Below are 7,012 nucleotides of genomic sequence, written 5' to 3' on the forward strand. Positions count from 1 at the left end.
ATTTAAATAACTTATAAATTTAATAAATTAAACTTATAAGTATAATGACTCATGTTCTCTTAAAAGTTTCAATGTAGCTTACAAATTTATAAAATTTCAATTTAGTCATGTCTGAATTAATTATTCAAATATCACATTTAAAAATAGAGTAGTGAGGTTTGCCAATTAGATACTCTAACTTCCAATATACCAGGTTTTTTAATGTTTTAGCTATTTGAAATATTTTTAAGTATAGGTATTTAAAATATTTAAAATATTTAATATATTTACAGATTATGCCTATATTTAATCCCAAGTTTGAGACACTAAAAAATCAATCATATCATCACAAATAATTTTTACATTAGCTTCTGAACTGAATTTACTGGTAGTAAAAGATGGAACGAAGATTTGAGTTGGGTTATGGATTGTGTTCATTCGCTAGGGCCACCGTAACAAAATATCAGACTGGATGGTTTAAAACAAAGGAAGCTATTTTCTGATAGTTCTGGAGACTGAAAGAAAGTCCAAGATCAAAGTGTCAGCAAGTTTGTTTTCTTCTGAGACCTCTCTTGGCTTGCAAATGGCAGCCTTCTTGCTGTTTTTTGTGTTTGTTTGTTTGTTTGTTTACATGGTCTTTCCTCTGTGCAGGCATTCCTGATGTCTTTCCAAGTGTCAAAATTTCTTTTTCTTATGAGATCACCAATTAGATTGAATTAGAGTCTACCCTAATGACCTCATTTTACCTTAATTACCTCTTTAAAGGTTCTAACTTAAAGTACAGTCACATTTTGAGGTACTGGAGAGCATGTTTCAACTATGAATTTTGAGAGGACAAAGTTCAGCCCATAATATGGGATGTGGACCTCGAAAATCCAGGACATTTTTCTCATGATTAGACTCTCTCTGCCAATGCCAAAGCCAAGTCTAGACCTCTGAAGGTTCCAATATCATGCCTTTTAAATACGGGTCGCTTTGTTATCCAAGAGCTTTGATGCAATGTCATATTATCTAATTTTGTAGTCTGATATGAGTTTGCAGCACCTACCCAGATTGATTGATATTGAATGAATCTATATAAGCTTTCATTCTATTTCTGAATTGTCTTATATTCCTTCTATCAGCAGAGCCGCAATTCCTATAAATATTTAAATGACATCCAATTGTATTGAGCATATCTCTTACATCTTGCCTTGCTCTGTGGTCACAGTTCTAAGGTCAAACTAATGCAACCATTGGAAATTGGAAATTCCCTTCACGTAAGCTCATTAAGGTGACTTTTACCCCAATACAGAAGAGAGCAATTAGAGAACTGTTATGCCTGAGTCCAGGGTACATTAAGAAAGCAATTTTAACCTGAAGCTAATGGTTGAATGCAGGGCCAAGGAAAGGGAATATGTGAAATGTCTGTGAGAATCAGCAGAAGGACAGTGGGCCAAACACACAGGACCAAAGAATGAGCTAGCTGACCAAAAGGAAATTAAACAAGAAATTGAGCAATGCAATAAAGAGTAAAGAGCATTAAGAACCAGACTCTTTGGCAAGCTAATGTTGGTAATTGGCCAAATCACTTTATCTCTCCAGACTTTGGCTCTTGGACGTTCCTTCAAAATCCAAAACATCTATGATTTTTTCTTGCTGTTTTTCTAATCTATTTATAGGCTCCTTCAACTAAATAGAATAGCCTTGCAGGTTAAGTATAATTTTCTCTAAGTGATAGTTTACTTGTACTATCCAAAATTCTGGTTGCAAGTGATGGAAATCTAATTTGAACCTTTATTATAAAACACAGAGGTGTCTCCCAGAACTAAAGAAAGGAATATGCCTGCATCCCAAGAATAATCATAATCAAAGCCTTGAACACTTCGAGAACTCCTACTTTCTGCATTGCTGTGTTCCTCTCTGCATCATTATTCTCTTCTGACAAAACAGCCTGTTTCTCCAGATACACACGCATCTCTCTCCACACCCCCTCTGTTTCCCCCGTCTCTCATTTTTTCTCTCCACCTCCCTCTCGCTTTCCTTCCCTCTATCTTTCCTTTTCTTCCTTTCCCGCTCTCTTTTTCCCAAGTCCAGAATCTCAGAGAAGGGACACTTGACTCAGCTTTAATCAGGAGCCCAGCCCCCACTAAAATTTAAAATCTAAAATAGTCAGGATGTGCAGTTATTCTCCCAATAATTATGGCAACTATGATAACCTTGGGAACAGATGAGAATCTTCAGAAAAGGTAATCGTGCAACAAAACAATGCATCCAGTTCAGTGAGGGTAGGGAGATAGTGCAGGAGAGAGGGAAGGGAGAAGTCTGAGATGCTCAGGTGCTCAGTCACTGGAGTAGCAATTCATTCTTCCACACCCATTCATTTTCACCATGAAACACCTACTGTCTGCATTACTTGAGGTTTTTTGTTATTATATGCAAGACACAAAAAAAATCTCACACATTTAAGCAGAACGAGGAACGTACTAGAATCCATGGAAGAGTTGATATCCAAGGCTCAGTAAACAAAGAATAAGGAGAAATTCTGGAAGCACTTTGTTAAAAACTATTGTGTAATGTTGTCTCTTGGTTTAATATTAATATTTTAATTTTGTTATGAAGTATACTCACTCATATTCTTAATTTTGTTTTGAGACTTAACCAGGAACGGATTTCAGTGTTTCCTTCCAAATGCAATTTTGTTATCAGTTGAAATTATTATTATAAATAAAATCAAGTTATATGATATGCTATGTGTATAAATTTTGAGATGCATTTCAGGTAAAAATGCTTCTTGAATGATTTCTTTAATAAATTGTCCAAATTGTTTTGCTCATGTATTATATGAGATTTTTGCAACTCTATTTATGAGAGTGCCTTCTCTATATGTAGTTTTTTTCTCTTTGCCGTTAAAACTTTATTTATGGACAGTGGATATTGAACATTACATAATATTGTAAATTAATAGACTTTATTTTCTTAGATAAGTTTTAGGTTTACAGAAAACTTAAGCAGTAAGTACTGTTTGTTTCCATACACCTCCCCACACGTACCGTTTCCCCTGTTATTAACATCTTGCATTAGTATGCTGTATTTGTTAGCTTGTGCTAGTATGCTATATTTAACTACTCTGGGCCCCTCTTCCATTGTGCAACTCTAGCATGTCATAATTCTCTGACCATTGTCAAACATAGTTAAGAATAGTGTGCAGTGCCCTCCTGCTCATGTGGGTTTAGGACCCGTTTGTGACCACTCCTTCAGTTATCTCCTGATGAGAGACAAATGCATACTATTTTGGGTCCACCATTATAGTATTAAAGCAATCATTCAAACACCAAGCCCTCATACTCCCTGTGTCCCACATGTCATCCCTCCTCCTATACCTTCTTTAACCTTTGGCGACAACTTATCTTATTCACTGTTTCTATAGTTTTGCCTTTTCCAGAATGTTACATAGTTAAAGTTATATAGTATACAGCTTTTTCAGATTGGCTTCTTTCGCTTAGCAATATGCATTTAAGTTTCCTCTATGTCTATTCATGATTTGATAGCTTGTTTCTTTTTCTATCACTGAATAATATTCCATTGTATGGATCTACAATGATTTTCTTATCAATTCGCCTATCAAAGGGCATCTTAACTGCTTCCAAGTTTTGACAGTTATGAGTAAAACTGTTATAAACATCTGTGTGCGAGTTTTTTGCGTGGACGTAGGTTTTCGATTCATTTGAGTAAATATCTAGGAGCGTGATGGCTGAATCATATGGTAAAACTACATTTAGCTTTGAAATAAACTGCTAAATTGTCTCCAAAAGGGGCTCTACCACCAGCAATGAATGACAGTTCCTATTGTTCTACATTGTCCATATTTGGTGTTGCCAGTGTTTTAGATTTTAGCCATTCTAATAGATATCTTACTGTTGTTTTAATTTGTAATTTCCTGCCAACATATGTTGAGCATCTTTTTATATGCTTATTTTCCATCTGTATATCTTTTTTGGTGAAGGATCCAGTTAAATATTTTGCCCATTTTTTTAATTGGACTATTTTGTTGTTGTTGAATTTTAAGAGTTCTTTGTAAATTTTGGACAAAAGTCCTTTATTAGATATAAATTTTGCAAATATTTTCCCCAGTCTGTGACTCTTCTTTTCATTCTCTTAAAGTATATAGTTGTTTAATACTATCTTTAATAGGTTTTTTTAATGATTAAAGTTAAGTTGCTTTTTATCATATTCCAGAAAAGTATTTATGTAGAATTTGGATTATCTTTTTTTTTCAGTTTGACATAACTCTCAATTGTAAAACCACATGGCTCAAAGCTTTTCAGAAGAAAAAAAATATTATCTTTATGAGAGAAATTTATGCTTTCTATTTCTTTAGCCAATTTTGAATGTTAAATATTTCTCTGAAAATAATTTATTTTATTAAAATTTTTATATATACTTTCATATAATAGTACATAGTATCTTTTGCAATATATCCCCATGATACTTTTTGTGATATCAAATGTCTAATTTCCATTTTTAAAATTTGTGTTATACCTCTTCTCATAATTATATTTAAAAGAGATTGAGTTCTAAAGAACTTACCATTTTATTTTCGAATTAATTATAATTCCGCTTTTTAAATTAATTTTCTTTCTGTTTTAATTCTTCATATTCACCTTCATACCTTTTTTAGATGACTTTTGTTGTTTTCCCAAACTTAAGATGTGATTAGTCATTAATTTTAATTCTGCTTTCTAAAAATAATTAAACCACTTAACAAAGTATTTTCTTCTGAGAACTTTGGCCACAATCAACAGATTTAGAGAACTATTGTTTTCATTTTTCTTATTTTATAAATACTCCATACTTGTAGGTTTACATTTGCCTTTAGCGAAAATTTTTGTTAGTTTTTTTTTTAATTTCATAGTAACTCTAATTACTTTTATTTATGCTTGTGAGCATGATTTCTAAATTTATTGCTTTATTGCCAAATAATCTTGCCTTTACAGTTCCTACATTGGGGATTTTATTGATGTTTTTTTCCTAACTCAGCTTATAATTTGTTTTATTTTTTAATTTAATGTTCCACAGATGGTTGAAAAAACTGCGTATTGTTTGTTTTAATACATATTTAAAATTTATGAACACATTATCCAGCTATAGTTATAATGCAAAGTATGCCTCATTCTCCCACATTATACATGCCAACGCATCCCAGAACCCTTAACCAGCCTTAGCCTTAAAAGATCCAACTTCATTTTCTGATCTTCTATCCCCTGCAATTTACTTGACTAAATTCTTTAACCACTCTGGGCCCTTCTTCAATTGTGCAACTCTAGCATGTCATAATTCTCTGAACATTGTCAAACAGTTTAGAATACTGTCCAGGGACCTCCCACTCATGTGTGTTTAGGACTCGTTTGTGACCACTCCTTCATTTATCACCTGATGAGAGTCAGCACGCAACTCAGAGTACCTGAAAGCCTGCATCTGAAACTGCCGCATACTGTGACGTGCCTAGAAAAATTAAAACAAAAACTTATTAAGCATCTGTCATGTGTCAGTCACTCTTCTAAGCCCTGGGACTGGAGCAGTAACCAACAGAGCCATAGCCCCTGATCTCAGGGGTCTTACCTTCCACTGAGGAACACAGATAATAGACAAAGAAACAGCCAAGAATAGCATTATCCTAAATTTGAAACTATGCTTCTAAGATTGAGAGACAACTGTAGTATACTATAAAGAGCATGATTCAGACTCAAGAGACCTGAATTTGTGTGGCAGTTTATACACATTTTAGCTAATTTTTTTAAAAGTAAATCACTATTTAATTTTTCAAGCTTCAGTTTTTCCACATAAAAAGTAGGGATAATAATAGCCATTGTTGTTAGAATTAATTGACATAATACCTGAAACAATCTCTTGCAATAAAATATTGTGGCAGAATTCTTCCTATTGTCCGATATTAAATATTGCAGAATTCTTCCTATTGTCCAATATAAAACATATCCTGATGTTCTATTAACTTCCATAGAACATCAGTAGGAAACAGCAGAACAACACAGGCGAAGGGTTAGGAAAAAAGGTGGCTAAATTTCAAAATTAAATACAGATGATCCAATCTCAACTGTTAGTTAGCATTTTTTAAAGCAAACCTCTATATCTTGATATTACACTGAGATAACAATCTTTGCTATTTTGAAATGTTTCTTTGAGACAAATGTAACTACGTTTTTAAAATGCCAAAGAGATTTACTAAACATAATGAAATTTGGAGAGGAAAGGCTAAGTGACAAGATATATTTTTATATTTTAGTGTAAAATCTGACAACATAAAATGTGAATATATTATAAATTAGAACTTATATGTACTACCAATTTTGCTCCATTAATTGTATTCATTTGACAAGATGCAATCTTTTTTTCACTTTTTCAATGAATGTTATATAAGGACGTTTTATCACACAGTCAATAGAGGTATATATAAAGTCCCCTGACACAGGGGCCTATATCATTGCTATGATATTTCTGTGTCTCAATCTTTCTCTCAAAATTAAGCTACATGTTTCCAATGGCCTGTTGAATTTTTCTGCCTAAATAATTCACTGGCATATCGAGTTCAATAAATTCAAAATGAAATTCATAATTTTTTTCTAAACTTTGTCCTTACTCTCTAGACATTTCTATACCTGCTGATATCATCCTTCAATACCCAGGAACTTCCACTTTGTTTCAAAGACTGTCTATTAGATCTCCGATCCTATATCAACCCCTTCTTTTTCTCTTGTAGCAACCCTTTCTTTACATTCTCGGTGTCACTGCCCTAGCTCTATTCTGTACTGTCCGTTACCTAAGCCAGATCAAAAGCCACCGAATTAGTTATTCAAGACCAGTCTCCTCCCAGTTTTAATCTATCTACATGGTGGAAGACAGAATGTGGGCTTCCAAAGATATCCATGTCTTAATCCTCAGAACCTGTTACATTGCAGAAGGGGACTTTGCAGATGTAAGTAAGGTTAAGGTCCTTGAGATGGGGAGAGCATTGTGGGCTATGTAGGTGGACTCA

Source organism: Pteropus vampyrus, unplaced genomic scaffold (genome assembly GCF_000151845.1).
Source record: "Pteropus vampyrus isolate Shadow unplaced genomic scaffold, Pvam_2.0 Scaffold56, whole genome shotgun sequence".
Lineage (NCBI taxonomy): Eukaryota > Metazoa > Chordata > Mammalia > Chiroptera > Pteropodidae > Pteropus > Pteropus vampyrus.